Below are 17621 nucleotides of genomic sequence, written 5' to 3'. Positions count from 1 at the left end.
AAATCTGAAGGATACAGCTTCAGCAACAGATAAAGGAATTATACTGTCCACATCTGAGATTTTATCCCCAGAGGCTACCAACGTATCCTCCTCATCAGACCTACGAGGAAGGCAAACAGAGTAGCAGCATGCGGTACAGAAACCTTACTATCTGAATATCTAAAATTCCTCCTGCAATTTTTCCCCTGAAAAAAGGAAAAACAGAAAATGCTAAAGATACCCAAAAGATACCCGAGCAGCAGATTCTGCAGCAAATAACTCCTCCAGGAGATGAGAAACCGCAGAGCACAGCAGGTGACCCCATAAAGGCTTGGGAAGTGGAAGGAGAAAAACTGTGGAAATACCTACACTGCATCATCCTGGGAGACATTGGGTTTAGAGGCAACGTGTTATCCTTATCTCAGGAGATTTAACGAAACAAGAACACACAATTGTATATTTGCAAACAATATTAGTGTCTAAAAACCAAACAGAATTCTCTGCCAAAAAAAACTGAGGCAAATTAACTTCAATTTTAATATCTAAATATTATAATGAAAAACAAGACTGTCGCTTTAAAAACAGTAATTTAAAAATAATTTAAATGACGTAATAGACACAGAGTATGCAGAGATGATTGTTTTCTGCGCATACAAAATAAAGAAACATCATATCCTAAGAAACGTTCTCCATAAACATGTTAAAGAACGTTTTATATCTACAATATCGTTTGGATAGAAAAAAATTTGCAGATTAACATTGTGTTTAATAAAAAGAAATGTAAACTCCGTTCTCAGCCGGAGTTGACAGAGAGGCGGGGTCACATGACCGGACCCGGCCAGAGACGGAAATGGTGCCACAGCTTCTATGTGAAGGAGGCGGAGACACAGCCAACAGTATAGGAATAAAGCGCACAATATTTTTTTTAACAGTGCGCTTCGTTCTACCATGCGACCACCAGAAAGTCTGCTTGACCCTGTGCGAAGAAAATTACAATCTCGCTGAACTCAGAGGCTGCTTCTATTCACATAGTGTGGCGGTAACTTCCTTATTAGGAAACCGCCATCGAACTGAGCAGCCAAAAGACAAAGAATCACTACACAAAAAGTGTGACAGAGGGGAAAAAAAACACCCCCGGGAACTGCCTAAAAAACATTAAAAAAATTAAAAAAAAAAAGCACCATAAGATCTCATCGGCTTCAAATCTACGACAGAAGACTAGCAGACACCAGCCGCTAACACTAGCCTACCGAGCTAGGAATTGCACCAGGACTCCCACAGAGGGAACCTCCTTAAGAAGTGCAGGAATCAACTCCCTCCCAGGCAAAAACAGAAAAGCAGGAGGGCATCCAAAACCAGCAGAGATAGGCTCAAAGCTGAGGAAATAAACACTGCTAAACGTCCCACCTAAGGAGAGAACACAAGATCAAGGTAAGATACGCGGTCAAGGCTCCACCGAGCAGTCAGATCGCTGACCCCCTCTTCGAGGCAACGGACCCAGCACCCAAGCTACTGGTAATGTCCGAAAGCAGGGAAATAAACAATTCCCCGGACCTTCCAGATCCTCAAAATGAAGAAAGGGGGGAACTAAACGGTACCAAGGGGTAGAACAAACCCCAACCATTTGCTAAGACGACTGGCATACTAACAAACTAAGCTTATGACAGAACATAGGACAAGCTCGGGTCCAGAACCCAGACCCAGTTCCTTTCCATACAAGAAGGGACACTCCCAGGCCAAAGGGAGACTACACTGAAACAGTGACTGCACAATACCAGGATCCAACCCTACATGGCATCCCTACACTCAAGGCAGGGAAACCCCACTGAACAGAAGAAGACCTCCGGGGCAGCAGGTGGATAGTGTGGTATGCCCCAATCCCCTAAGGGGAAGGGAAGGCAAAATACAACCGCTTACCCGCCCTCAAGCATGAAGAGTGCAGCAGCAGACAGAGTCAATACCGACTGTAGAGGACCATCCGGCTGCAACAGCCGGTCCAGTAGAAAAACAAACAGCCATCGAGCACACCTTTAAAGTGCAAATAGCTGTAACAGATTGCAACCACAATCTCCCGCTTGCTAGGCAGCTAAACCAACCATCAGGCTATTTCCAAGCTTCCGATAGAGAAAGACAAAACACCTGAAGGAGCAAGCAGATGTCTCAGAACCGTTAAAGGACTGAATAGCCCAAGACCCATTTAAGAGATCCAGACAGAAATACCGGACAAGAACAAGTCCAGAAAACCGGACCCCCGGAAACCGGAGCCCGGCCACAAGCTAGTAACCCCTGAGGAACCATAGCGTGACCTCATACAGAGAAACCTGTACCCTAGTAGATGCAATCACAGCCACATCCAAAGGTCCTTGGACACTGGTCGTTCACTAAGCATCCCAGAGACAGAGAGCATAACTCCTAAAGACTCGAGGGGCAACACCAACAAGTCCAACTGCTAAGGAGCTAACAAGAAATAGTGCACCTATGCAACAGAGAGTCTACAATATAGTCTCCAGACAATCCTTCAGGATCATTCCGGCAAACCCCACAGATCAAGGAATTAATGATGAACAAGCATTACTATCCCAGGGAGCGACAGCTTAAACCGAGACGTCTTAAGTAAAGGGCAGCTCCAGGAAAGAACAGAGACAAAACACATTCTCCAGAGCCCCCAAAAACATGGGAGCAGACGAGAAAACGGTTGGAGGAAGAAAAAGGCCGTAAATGCCAGAACAGATGACCCAACAATCAACCCCATAAGGGGAAAAAGGAAGCCTATGTCACCTCAACCCCTTAAGTAAGAGGTACCGATGTCAAAGCCTCAAAAAAAAAGGCAGGCCAAGAAGAATACCACAGAGGAGATAAAAACCCCAACCTGGTACCCAAGATGTCTAAAGAGTCCTCTAAGACCTCCAGTCCACTTGGGAATGGAGAACTCTAGCTCCAAGGCCAAAGAGCCTCCGGAACCCCCAGAATAAGACTTAGCAGGATCCGCTTCTGGAACCCCAGCAACAATCAGGTACAGGACAATAAGGACTGCCTACAAACTGTTTGATTACCCATCCAAAAGAAGAAAACAAGAACTAGCCTGACATCTAGGAACAAAAGACCTCCTCTACCATTTCTGAGCCCTGCATAGGGCAGAGTCTCAAAAAAATTTCAAAACTCATGGTTGTTCCTCTCCACTAAATCTTTAGACAAAGGGGGAAAGATTTATTCGATCTGAAGAGAAACCAGCACATAAACTCCTCATCCGAGTGAGCAATTCACCACCCAACTAGGTCAGCCAGTTACACCGGCACCATGTGGATGATATAGACCTTAAGGAACAGAAACCAGCACCCAACCAGGACCAGCCTGCTACATAGGGCACTCCAGAACTGACCCAGGCCACAAAAAAAATTGAAACACCAGTGGGGATCGACAAAGGATCTATATAATGTACTAACACCTTAACATGCAACTTCCGCGGAAGTGCCCAAGCGACAACACAAAATCCCTAGTATCAAATTCCAGAGAAGAAATATTTTCCAACCGGAAAAAGGAGGGCAGCACCCGCAGGTGAACCCCCAAGAAAAATGGGTACACTGACAGGACCAGCCAATCAGAGACCCCATTCTCCCGAAGCTCAGAACTGGAATAAGATACCCCAAATAAAAAAGGTAAATTGGAGACAAGGACATTAACTTCATCCCCTCACGTCTAACCCAGCTTGCCGTCCGTAACCACGACTAGTCAGAAGGTACACCATGCAGGCCAGAAAATATCACGCCAAGGCCACAAGGGCCACGCAGCCTGACAAAAAAAAAAAAGCCGTAATGTTCTGATGTAGCCACGAGCCCAAGCAATACTACACATTAGCAGACAGAATCACATAACAAACATGATTAAAGTCCCCCCTGTTCGATAACCCCCCCTCGGGAGATATTAACCCTCAATTTCATAAGATAAAGAAGTCCCACTGAGACCCTGACTTCTTTATTTACATTACATTTCACACAGTGAAGTAAAATGAAACAATCTTACTGGAATCTAAGCTGTGGAACAGGAACACAGCCCTTCAAGTGTGACAGATAGTAGCCTCGCTTTTGACATGGACTTGAGTGAACAAAGCAGGCAACGAAACTCGTCAACGCTGATTGCTAAGGAGCTGTTAATATAATATGGTTTCGCAGAAAGACTCTCCCTGCATTTCCTGACTAACTTTCATCCATGCTCTCAATGAGAGGCAAACAGGACTACTTAAAACTCCCATCCCATCTCGAAGAGTACTACCCTCCATAAGAGACTACTCCAAAATCTTCTGACACTTTTCTGCAAACCTCCTGCGACGGTGAAGGCAAAGAATGACTGGGGGGGATGAGGGAAATGGGAGAGGTATTTAAGTTTTTGGCTGGGTGTCTTTGCCTCCTCCTGGTGGCCAGGTTCTGTATTTCCCAAAAGTAATGGATGCAGATGTAGACTTTCCCCGTTTTAAGAAGAAAATCACCAGGTAAATAAACACCCCCAGGTGGATGAGAGGACAGTTAAAAGGCACAGTATGAGAGACAACTATAGCTTGGGATGTCTGAGGAGAAAGCCGAGGCATGTCACACACAGCATTATCTCGAGAGACACTTGGCTCAGAAGGGAGAATTTTTTCTTTAAAATTTTAAAGTTTTCGCTAAACATGCAGAACAAAACTGCATAGGTAGGGCAATCTGGTTCTCTAAACAAAGTAAACATCTATCAATAGAGGAAGACTGATCCTGTTATGAATCCATAGCCTTAGAATAACAGGCTCATTAGTAAGGTCAGTAAAGAAATTTTAATAACAAAAAACATAATTTATGCTTACCTGATAAATTTATTTCTCTTGTAGTGTATCCAGTCCACGGATCATCCATTACTTGTGGGATATTCTCCTTCCCAACAGGAAGTTGCAAGAGGATCACCCACAGCAGAGCTGCTATATAGCTCCTCCCCTAACTGTCATATCCAGTCATTCGACCGAAAACAAACAGAGAAAGGAGAAACCATAGGGTGCAGTGGTGACTGTAGTTTAATTAAAATTTAGACCTGCCTTAAAAGGACAGGGCGGGCCGTGGACTGGATACACTACAAGAGAAATAAATTTATCAGGTAAGCATAAATTATGTTTTCTCTTGTTAAGTGTATCCAGTCCACGGATCATCCATTACTTGTGGGATACCAATACCAAAGCTAAAGTACACGGATGATGGGAGGGACAAGGCAGGATTAAGCGGAAGGAACCACTGCCTGAAGAACCTTTCTCCCAAACACAGCCTCCGAAGAAGCAAAAGTATCAAATTTGTAAAATTTTGAAAAAGTGTGAAGCGAAGACCAAGTCGCAGCCTTGCAAATCTGTTCAACAGAGGCCTCATTTTTGAAGGCCCAGGTGGAAGCCACAGCTCTAGTAGAATGAGCTGTAATCCTTTCAGGGGGCTGCTGTCCAGCAGTCTCATAGGCTAGGCGTATTACGCTCCGAAGCCAAAAGGAAAGAGAGGTTGCCGAAGCTTTTTGACCTCTCCTCTGTCCAGAGTAAACGACAAACAGGGAAGATGTTTGACAAAAATCATTAGTAGCTTGTAAGTAAAACTTCAAGGCACGGACTACGTCCAGATTATGTAAAAGACGTTCCTTCTTTGAAGAAGGATTAGGACACAATCATGGAACAACAATCTCCTGATTGATATTCTTGTTAGAAACAACCTTAGGTAAAAACCCAGGTTTGGTACGCAGAACTACCTTATCTGCATGAAAAATCAGATAAGGAGAATCACATTGCAAGGCAGATAACTCAGAGACTCTCCGAGCCGAGGAAATAGCCATCAAAAACAGAACTTTCCAAGATAAAAGTTTAATATCAATGGAATGAAGGGGTTCAAACGGAACTCCTTGAAGAACCTTAAGAACCAAGTTTAAGCTCCACGGGGGAGCAACAGGTTTAAACACAGGCTTAATTCTAAAAAGCCTGGACGTCTGGAACCTCTGCCAGACGCTTGTGCAAAAGAATAGACAGAGCAGAAATCTGTCCCTTTAAGGAACTAGCTGATAATCCTTTGTCCAAGCCCTCTTGGAGAAAGGACAATATTCAAGGAATCCTAACCTTACTCAATGAGTAATTCTTGGATTCACACCAATAAAGATATTTACTCCATATCTTGTGGTAGATTTTCCTGGTAACAGGCTTTCGTGCCCGTATTAAAGTATCAATGACTGACTCTGAGAAGCCACGCCTTGATAGAATCAAGCGTTCAATCTCCATGCAGTCAGTCTCAGAGAAATTAGATTTGGATGATTGAAAGGACCTTGTATCAGAAGGTCCTGTCTTAGAGGCAGAGTCCATGGTGGAAAGGATGACATGTCCAATAGGTCTGCATACCAAGTCCTGCGTGGCCACGCAGGTGCTATCAGAATCACCGATGCTCCCTCCTGTTTGATTTTGGCAATCAGTCGAGGGAGCAGAGGAAACGGTGGAAACACATAAGGCAGGTTAAAGAACCAAGGCGCTGCTAGAGCATCTATCAGCGTCGCTTCTGGGTCCCTGGACCTGGATCCGTAACAAGGAAGCTTGGCGTTCTGGCGAGACGCCATGAGATCCAACTCTGGTTTGCCCCAACGATGAATCAACTGAGCAAACACCTCCGGATGGAGTTCCCACTCCCCCGGATGGAAAGTCTGACGACTTAGAAAATCCACCTGCCAGTTCTCCACGCCTGGGATATGGATTGCTGACAGGTGGCAAGAGTGGTACTCTGCCCAGCAAATTATTTTTGAGACTTCTAACATCGCTAGGGAACTCCTGGTTCCCCCTTGATGGTTGATGTAAGCCACAGTCGTGATGTTGTCCGACTGAAATCTGATGAACCTCAGTGTTGCTAACTGAGGTCAAGCCAGAAGAGCATTGAATATCGCTCTTAACTCCAGAATATTTATTGGAAGGAGTTTCTCCTCCTGAGTCCACGATTCCTGTGCCTTCAGGGAATTCCAGACTGCACCCCAACCTAAAAGGCTGGCATCTGTTGTTACAATTGTCCAATCTGGCCTGCGAAAGGTCATACCCTTGGACAGGTGTACCCGAGACAACCACCAGAAAAGAGAATCTCTGGTCTCTTGATCCAGATTTAGCAGAGGGGACAAATCTGTGTAATCCCCATTCCACTGAGTCAGCATGCATAATTGCAGCGGTCTGAGATGAAGGCGCGCAAATGGCACTATGTCCATTGCCGCTACCATTAAGCCGATTACCTCCATACACTGAGCTACCGAAGGGCGCGGAATGGAGTGAAGAACACGGCAAGCATTTAGAAGTTTTAATAACCTGGACTCCGTCAGGTAAATTTTAATTTCTACAGAATCTATAAGAGTCCCTAAGAAGGAGACTCTTGTGAGTGGGGATAGAGAACTCTTTTCCTCGTTCACTTTCCACCCGTGCGACCTCAGAAATGCCAGAACTATCTCTGTATGAGACTTGGCAACTTGAAAGCTTGACGCCTGTATCAGGATGTCGTCTAGATACGGAGCCACCGCTATGCCTCGCGGTCTTAGAACCGCCAGAAGTGAGCCCAGAACCTTTGTAAAGATTCTCGAGGCTGTAGCCAACCCGAAGGGAAGAGCTACAAATTGGTAATGCCTGTCTAGAAAGGCAAACCTTAGAAACCGATGATGATCTTTGTGAATTGGTATGTGAAGGTAGGCATCCTTTAAGTCCACTGTGGTCATGTACTGACCTTCTTGGATCATGGGTAGGATGGTCCGAATAGTTTCCATTTTGAAAGATGGAACTCTGAGGAATTTGTTTAAGATCTTTAGATCCAAAATTGGTCTGAAGGTTCCCTCTTTTTTGGGAACCACAAACAGATTTGAATAAAAACCCTGTCCTTGTTCCGTCCGCGGAACTGGATGGATCACTCCCATAACTAGGAGGTCTTGCACACAGCGTAGGAATGCCTCTTTCTTTATCTGATTTGCAGATAGCCTTGAAAGATGAAATCTCCCTTGTGGAGGGGAAGCTTTGAAGTCCAGAAGATATCCCTGAGATATGATCTCCAACGCCCAGGGATCCTGAACATCTCTTGCCCACGCCTGGGCGAAGAGAGAAAGTCTGCCCCCTACTAGATCCGTCGCCGGATAGGGGGCCGTTCCTTCATGCTGTCTTAGAGGCAGCAGCAGGCTTTCTGGCCTGCTTGCCTTTGTTCCAGGACTGGTTAGGTTTCCAGGCCTGCTTAGATTGAGCAAAAGTTCCCTCTTGTTTTGAAGCGGAGGAAGTTGATGCTGCACCTGCCTTGAAATTTCGAAAGGCATGAAAATTAGACTGTTTGGCTTTTGCTTTGGCCCTGTCCTGAGGAAGGGTATGACCCTTACCTCCAGTAATGTCAGCAATAATTTCCTTCAAACCAGGCCCGAATAAGGTCTGCCCCTTGAAAGGAATGTTGAGTAATTTAGACTTCGAAGTCACGTCAGCTGACCAGGATTTAAGCCATAGCGCCCTACGCGCTTGGATGGCGAATCCGGAATTCTTAGCCGTTAGTTTAGTCAAATGAACAATGGCATCAGAAACAAATGAGTTAGCTAGCTTAAGTGTTCTAAGCTTGTCAAGAATTTCAGTCAATGGAGCTGTATGGATGGCCTCTTCCAGGGCCTCAAACCAGAATGCCGCCGCGGCCGTGACAGGCGCAATGCATGCAAGGGGCTGTAAAATAAAACCTTGTTGAATAAACATTTTCTTAAGGTAACCCTCCAATTTTTTATCCATTGGATCTGAAAAAGCACAACTGTCCTCAACCGGGATAGTAGTACGCTTTGCTAATGTAGAAACTGCTCCCTCCACCTTAGGGACCGTCTGCCATAAGTCCCGTGTAGTGGCGTCTATTGGAAACATTTTTCTAAATATAGGAGGTGGGGAAAAAGGCACACCCGGTCTATCCCACTCCTTGCTAATAATTTCTGTAAGCCTTTTAGGTATAGGAAAAACATCAATACACACCGGCACCGCATAGTATTTATCCAGCCTACACAATTTCTCTGGTACTGCAACTGTGTTACAGTCATTCAGAGCAGCTAATACCTCCCCACACACGGAGGTTCTCAAGCTTAAATTTAAAATTAGAAATCTCTGAATCAGGTTTCCCCGAATCAGAGATGTCACCCACTGACTGAAGCTCTCCGTCCTCATGATCTGCATATTGTGACACAGTATCAGACATGGCCCTTACAGCATCTGCGCGCTCTGTATTTCTCCTAACCCCAGAGCAATCACGCTTGCCTCTTAATTCAGGCAACCTGGATAATACCTCTGACAGGGTATTATTCATGATTGCAGCCATGTCCTGCAAGGTAATCGCTATGGGGTTCCCTGATGTAATTGGCGCCATATTAGCGTGCATCCCCAGAGTGGGAGGCGAAGGGTCTGACACGTGGGGAGAGTTAGTCGGCATAACTTCCCCCTCGTTAGAATCTTCTGGTGATATTTCTTTTATAGTTAAAGACTGATCTTTACTGTTTAAGGTGAAATCAATACATTTAGTACACATTCTCCTATGGGGCTCCACCATGGCTTTCAAACATAATGAACAAGTAGTTTCCTCTGTGTCAGACATGTTTAAACAGACTAGCAATGAGACTAGCAAGCTTGAAAAACACTTTAAACAAGTTTACAAGCAATATAAAAAACGTTACTGCACCAAATTTTGTCAAAATTTGAAATAACAGTGAAAAAAGGCAGTTACACTAACAACATTTTTACAGTGTATGTAACAAGTTAGCAGAGCATTGCACCCACTTGCAAATGGATGATTAACCCCTTAATACCCAAAACTGAATAATAAAAGACAAAAACTTTTTTTTTTTCAAACAGTCACAACAACTGCCACAGCTCTACTGTGGCTTTTTACCTCCCTCAAAAACGACTTTGAAGCCTTTTGAGCCCTCCAGAGATGTCCTGGATCATGCAGAGGGAAGCTGAATGTCTCTCAGTATTTTTAGCTGCACAGAAAAGCACTTAAAATAGGCCCTTCCCACTCATATTGCAACAGTGGAAAGCCTAAGGAAACTGTTACTAGGCAAAATTCAAGCCAGCCATGTGGAAAAAAAAACTAGGCCCCAATAAGTTTTTTCACCAAATACATATAAAAACGATTAAACATGCCAGCAAACGTTTTATATTACACTTTTATAAGAGTATGCATCTCTATTAATAAGCCTGATACCAGTCGCTATCACTGCATTTAAGGCTTTACTTACATTAGTTCGATATCAGCAGCATTTTCTAGCAAATTCCATCCCTAGAAAAATATTAACTGCACATACCTTATTGCAGGAAAACCTGCACGCCATTCCCTCTCTGAAGTTACCTCACTCCTCAGAATATGTGAGAACAGCCATGGATCTTAGTTACTTCTGCTAAGATCATAGAAAACGCAGGCAGATTCTTCTTCTAAATACTGCCTGAGATAAACTGTACACTCCGGCACCATTTAAAAATAACAAACTTTTGATTGAAGAATAAACTAAGTATATAACACCACACTCCTCTTACGACCTCCATCTTGGTTGAGGCTTGCAAGAGAATGACTGGATATGACAGTTAAGGGAGGAGCTATATAGCAGCTCTGCTGTGGGTGATCCTCTTGCAACTTCCTGTTGGGAAGGAGAATATCCCACAAGTAATGGATGATCCGTGGACTGGATACACTTAACAAGAGAAATAAAATTAATTCTCATGGAAAAATTATAAAAAGTTAAACACCACAAATCTTGAAAACAGCCTTAGATTGACTGAGGCTCCTACCGGCCAGAAAGGACATCCCACTAGTAAGAGAATAAATGGAACTCTTGTAGATGATCCTCTCCTCTAGATAATCCGATGAGATGATATAACAGAGCCGTGATAATAAGCTTCTAGCTGAGTAAACTAGACTGAATTCACTCTCTAACCGCTCCGCTCCGTAAAAGCGGAAGTGTGATCATCACGTGAGCGAGGCAAACAGTAACTGCGTAACAGAAATTGTCTCACTAAGAAAGAGCGCAACTCAACCTGCAGTTAAAAAACGGCATCCAGACCGTAATTACCATGTAAAATAACCCCATCAAAGTTAAATACATATACAAGCCGCTAAACATAGAAGCATAGATGTATGGAAGGCAACTAATAAAGAAAGTCCTCTACCGTTAACCTATTGCATATCCCTAAACCAAGTGAAATCTCCCTTTTTAAGTCTCATATTTGTATAAATAAACACACAAGTGCCTTGTCCCCAATATGAATCCTTAATTGATAAGGATTATTAAGTCCCCCCCAAAAAAGGATCTGATAATGAGGATTAACCTCTCAAGTGCTGCTGTCCTCCTGTACCTAGAAGGCAAAGGCACTTACCTTAGATCCAAATGCAGGACAGGTGCTGCTCCTTAGGTGTGGCAGGTATTTCACTCCCCGTCATGGACCTGTAGGAAAAGAAAGAACAGAGTAACTAACTCTGGCATTCTACAAACAGGGCAGCAAAGTGTTAAAAGTAAAGCAAAGACAACCTTGCCGCCTTTTAACTACTAAAAGCCACCACTACTCTTACTAAAGAGAATGACATGGACACAGCTAGACACCAATCCTTGCTTGCAGGGAAAAATACCTATAAAAAGGATTAATATCTTCAGACACCAACTTCGCACATCCTCCATTGACAGAGGCAAAGAGAATGACTGGGGATTATGGGTAAGGGAAGTTGTACTTAACAGCTTTGCTGGGGTGCTCTTTGCCTCCTCCTGCTGGCCAGGAGTTGAATATCCCACTAGTAATTGAAATGACGTTGTGGACTCTCCATGTAATAGAAAAGAAATGTGATTTATGAGGATAAGAGGGTACCAATATGTGACGTAGAGGTCTGTAGAGTAAAGATAAGGCAATGTTTGAGGAAACAAAAGTGGGATACGAGACTGAGTTACAGAGAAGGCAATCTGTGAGAGAAGAAAAGAGGGCAATATAGAGACAGAGAGCAGGAAAGAGTGAAGCAGAGGCTGTGGGAGAAAGTACTGAGAAAATTAAGATGATGGGGAGTAATCATTAGAAAAATAGGGTGAACAGTGGTTGATGATGTAAAGGAATTAGATATGCCTATTGAAAATAATTTGAAACCGTTGATTGATTGATGTCAAAACTCGCCTTAAAGGGACAGTATACACTCATTTTCATATAACTGCATGTAATAGACACTACTATAAAGAATATATACAGATACTGATATAAAAATCCAGTATAAAACTGTTTAAAAACTTACTTAGAAGCTCTCAGTTTAGCTCTGTTGAAAAGGTAGTTGGAAAGCTCACTGCAAGTGGCAAATAAGACACTTCCCCCCTCCCCCTTCTTTTGCATATGAAAAGACCCTTTACACAAACAGGGGCAAGCTGGAGAAGGTAGCCGACTGTATTTTGATAAAACTTTGGGGCTTAGTTAGGAGTCTGAAAATCAGAGCAATGTTATTTAAAAATAAGCAAAACTATACATAAAAAAAAAAAAAAAAAAAAAAAAAAAAAAACAACTTTATGGGCTATATAAATAGATCATCTACAAAACATGTATGCAAAGAAAAAAATGTGTATAATGTCCTTTTAAAATCAAGCAACAGTATTCATAATCAATTGAAGCGTTAAGATTTTCAATCAAGAACATGACTCATGCCACCTATCACCAGCTGCATGAAACGCTGCATGAAACACTGCATTAAAATTACATTTAACGTTTTCTAGTGTATTGTTTAAAAATGTTAAAAAAACAGTAAATACAGTAGATTTGCATAATCAACAAATGCATGATAAAAAAATGCAATAGCACTTAGTCTGAACTTCAAATGAGTAGTGGATTTTTGTTAAATAAATTGCAAAGTTAGGTCTATTTCCACTCCCCCTGTATCATGTGACAGCCATCAGCCAATCACAAATGCACATACGTATATGCTGTGAATTCTTGCACATGCTCAGTAGGAGTTGGTGACTGTGCACATTTTGTTAATGGACGTAAATTGGAAAGTTGTTTAAAATTGCATGCTGTATCTGAATCATGAAGTTTAATTTTGACTAGAGTGTCCCTTTAACTTTCATCCATGCTCTCAATGAGAGGCTGACAGGACTACTTAAAGGACCAGTCAACACATTAGATTTGCATAATCAACAAATGCAAGATAACAAGACAATGCAATAGCACTTAGTCTGAACTTCAAATGAGTAGTAGATTTTTTTATAATAAATTTCAAAGTTATGTATATTTCCACTCCCCTTGTACCATGTGATAACAATCAGCCAATCACAAATGCATATACGTATAGCCTGTGAATTCTTGCACATCCTCAGTAGGATCTGGTGACTCAAAAATTGTAAATATAAAAGACTGTGCACATTTTTTTTAATGGAAGTAAATTGGAAAGTTGTTTAAAATTACATGCTGTATCTGAATCATGAAAATTTAATTTAACCTGAGTGTCCCTTTAAAACTCCCATCCCATCTCGAAGAGTACTACCCTCCATAAGAGACTACTCCGAAATCTTCTGACACTTTTCTGCCAACCTCCTGTGACGGTGAAGGCAAAGAATAACTGGGGGATGAGAGAAGTGGGGGAGGTATTTAAGCCTTTGGCTGGGGTGTCTTTGCCTCCTCCTGGTGGCCAGGTTCTGAATTCCCAAAAGTAATGAATGCAGCTGTGGACTCGTTTAAGAAAAAAATGTTTAACTCCTAAATGCAAGTCTTTTTTTTTTTATTTAATGGCATGTTCATGCAAATAATTATATTTTCCCAAGCATAAATTCCCCTTTAAAATTAATTTGTAAACAACTTTCCTATTTACTTCTACTATCAATTTTGCTTCATTCTCTTCTATCCTTTCTTGAAGCAGCAATGCGCTACTGGGAGCTAGCTGAACACATTGTTAAGCCAATCACAAGAGGCATATTTGTGCAGTCAATAATCAGCAGCTAACTCCTAGTTCCTTGAGCCTACCTATGTATGATTTTCAACAAATTATACCAAGAGAACAAAGCTAATTAAATACAAGAAGTCAATTTAAAAAGTTGTTTAAATTTGTATGCTCTATCTGAATCATAAAAGAAAAAAAATAGGTCCCTTTAACTAGCAAGCACAGTGTCTTATAAGTAAGACACTACATGTGGTCTTTCATGATAGTATTTTGTCACAAATATATATATATATATATATATATATATATATATATATATATATATATATATATATATATATATATATATATATATATATATATATATATATATGCTTAATGTATCTAAGTGAAAGTAAGTTAGAAAAAAACATAATTTATGCTTACCTGATAAATTCCTTTCTTCTGTAGTGTGATCAGTCCACGGGTCATCATTACTTCTGGGATATTAACTGCTCCCCTACAGGAAGTGCAAGAGGATTCACCCAGCAGAGCTGCATATAGCTCCTCCCCTCTACGTCACTCCCAGTCATTCGACCAAGGACCAACGAGAAAGGAAAAGCCAAGGGTGAAGTGGTGACTGGAGTATAAATTAAAAAATATTTACCTGCCTTAAAAACAGGGCGGGCCGTGGACTGATCACACTACAGAAGAAAGGAATTTATCAGGTAAGCATAAATTATGTTTTCTTCTGTTAAGTGTGATCAGTCCACGGGTCATCATTACTTCTGGGATACCAATACCAAAGCAAAAGTACACGGATGACGGGAGGGATAGGCAGGCTCTTTATACAGAAGGAACCACTGCCTGAAGAACCTTTCTCCCAAAAATAGCCTCCGATGAAGCAAAGGTGTCAAATTTGTAAAATTTGGAAAAAGTATGAAGCGAAGACCAAGTTGCAGCCTGGCAAATCTGTTCAACAGAGGTCTCATTCTTGAAGGCCCAAGTGGAAGCCACAGCTCTAGTAGAATGAGCTGTAATTCTTTCAGGGGGCTGCTGTCCAGCAGTCTCATAAGCTAAACGAATTATGTTACGAAGCCAAAAAGAAAGAGAGGTAGCGGAAGCTTTTTGACCTCTCCTCTGCCCAGAGTAAATGACAAACAGAGAAGACGTTTGTCGGAATTCCTTAGTTGCCTGCAAGTAAAATTTTAGAGCCCGGACTACATCCAGGTTGTGCAGTAGACGTTCCTTCTTTGAAGAAGGATTTGGGCATAAAGAAGGAACAACAATCTCTTGATTGATATTCCTGTTAGTAACTACCTTAGGTAAGAACCCAGGTTTAGTACGCAGGACTACCTTATCCGAATGAAAAATCAAATAAGGAGAATCACAATGTAAGGCTGATAATTCAGAGACTCTTCGAGCCGAGGAAATAGCCATTAAAAATAGAACTTTCCAAGATAACAACTTTATATCAATGGAATGAAGGGGTTCAAACGGAACGCCCTGTAAAACATTAAGAACAAGGTTTAAACTCCATGGTGGAGCAACAGTTTTAAACACAGGCTTAATCCTGGCCAAAGCCTGACAAAAAGCCTGGACGTTAGGAACTTCTGACAGACGTTTGTGTAACAGAATGGACAGAGCTGAGATCTGTCCCTTTAATGAACTAGCAGATAAACCCTTTTCTAAACCTTCTTGTAGAAAAGACAATATCCTAGGAATCCTAACCTTACTCCAAGAGTAACCTTTGGATTCACACCAATGTAGGTATTTACGCCATATCTTATGGTAAATCTTTCTGGTAACAGGTTTCCTAGTCTGTATTAAGGTACTAATAACTGACTCAGAAAACCCACGTCTTGATAAAATTAAGCGTTCAATTTCCAAGCAGTCAACTTCAGAGAAGTTAGATTTTGATGTTTGAAGGGACCCTGTATCAGAAGGTCCTGTTTCAGAGGTAGAGACCAAGGCGGACAGGATGACATGTCCACCAGGTCTGCATACCAAGTCCTGCGTGGCCACGCAGGTGCTATTAGAATCACTGATGCTCTCTCTTGTTTGATTCTGGCTATCAATCGAGGAAGCAACGGGAAGGGTGGAAACACGTAAGCCATCCTGAAGTCCCAAGGTGCTGTCAGAGCATCTATCAGGACTGCTCCTGGATCCCTGGATCTGGACCCGTAACGAGGAAGCTTGGCGTTCTGTCGAGACGCCATGAGATCTATCTCTGGTTTGCCCCAACGTCGAAGTATTTGGGCAAAGACCTCCGGATGAAGTTCCCACTCCCCCGGATGAAAAGCCTGACGACTTAAGAAATCCGCCTCCCAGTTCTCCACTCCCGGGATGTGGATTGCTGACAGGTGGCAAGAGTGAGACTCTGCCCAGCGAATTATCTTTGATACTTCCATCATAGCTAGGGAGCTTCTTGTCCCTCCCTGATGGTTGATGTAAGCTACAGTCGTGATGTTGTCCGACTGAAACCTGATGAACCCCCGAGTTGTCAACTGGGGCCAAGCCAGGAGGGCATTGAGAACTGCTCTCAATTCCAGAATGTTTATTGGCAGGAGACTCTCCTCCTGACTCCATAGTCCCTGAGCCTTCAGGGAATTCCAGACGGCACCCCAACCTAGAAGGCTGGCGTCTGTTGTTACAATTGTCCAGTCTGGTCTGCTGAATGGCATCCCCCTGGACAGGTGTGGCCGAGAAAGCCACCATAGAAGAGAATTTCTGGTCTCTTGATCCAGATTCAGAGAAGGGGATAAGTCTGAGTAATCCCCATTCCACTGACCTAGCATGCACAGTTGCAGTGGTCTGAGGTGTAAGCGTGCAAAGGGTACCATGTCCATTGCCGCTACCATTAAGCCGATTACCTCCATACATTGAGCCACTGACGGGTGTTGAATGGAATGAAGAGTGCGGCAAGCACTTTGAAGTCTTGATAGCCTGTCCTCTGTCAGGTAAATCTTCATTTCTACAGAATCTACAAGAGTCCCCAGGAAGGGAACTCTTGTGAGTGGAACGAGTGAACTTTTCTTTTCGTTCACCTTCCATCCATGTGACCTTAGAAATGCCAGCACTAACTCTGTATGAGATTTGGCAGTTTGAAAGTTTGAAGCTTGTATCAGAATGTCGTCTAGGTATGGAGCTACCGAGATTCCCCGCGGTCTTAGTACCGCCAGAAGAGCACCCAGAACCTTTGTGAAGATTCTTGGCGCTGTAGCCAATCCGAATGGAAGAGCCACAAACTGGTAATGCCTGTCTAGGAAGGCAAACCTTAGGTACCGGTAATGATCTTTGTGAATCGGTATGTGCAGGTAAGCATCTTTTAAATCTACAGTGGTCATGTACTGACCCTCTTGGATCATAGGTAAAATTGTCCGAATAGTCTCCATCTTGAACGATGGAACTCTTAGGAATTTGTTTAGGATCTTTAAGTCCAGGATTGGTCTGAAAGTTCCCTCTTTTTTGGGAACCACAAACAGATTTGAGTAAAACCCCTGTCCCTGTTCCGATCGTGGAACTGGATGGATTACTCCCATTAACAAGAGCTCTTGTACGCAGCGTAGAAAAGCCTCTTTCTTTGTCTGGATTGTTGACAATCTTGACAGATGAAATCTCTCTCTTGGAGGAGAGTATTTGAAGTCCAGAAGGTATCCCTGAGATATTATCTCTAGCGCCCAGGGATCCTGAACATCTCTTGCCCAAGCCTGGGCGAAGAGAGAAAGTCTGCCCCCCACTAGATCCGATCCCGGATCGGGGGCCCTC

At 42.8% G+C, this 17621-nt stretch overlaps 1 protein-coding gene and 1 non-coding gene across 2 annotated transcripts in view; both read right to left on the bottom strand.

Moving 5' to 3' along the window:
• The window catches only part of LOC128663414 (TP53-binding protein 1), a 94651-nt gene that overhangs the window by 54501 nt on the left and 22529 nt on the right, over positions 1-17621 (bottom strand). The gene's annotated exons all lie outside the window — the stretch shown is intronic.
• On the bottom strand, positions 3102-3215 carry LOC128665327 (U5 spliceosomal RNA). The gene has a single exon (XR_008403088.1). It is a non-coding gene; the product is annotated as a U5 spliceosomal RNA (small nuclear RNA).

Source organism: Bombina bombina, chromosome 6 (assembly GCF_027579735.1).
Source record: "Bombina bombina isolate aBomBom1 chromosome 6, aBomBom1.pri, whole genome shotgun sequence".
NCBI classification, from domain to species: Eukaryota; Metazoa; Chordata; class Amphibia; order Anura; family Bombinatoridae; genus Bombina; species Bombina bombina.
Note: the sequence above shows the minus strand (reverse complement) of the source record. Positions and strands in the feature narration are given on the sequence as shown.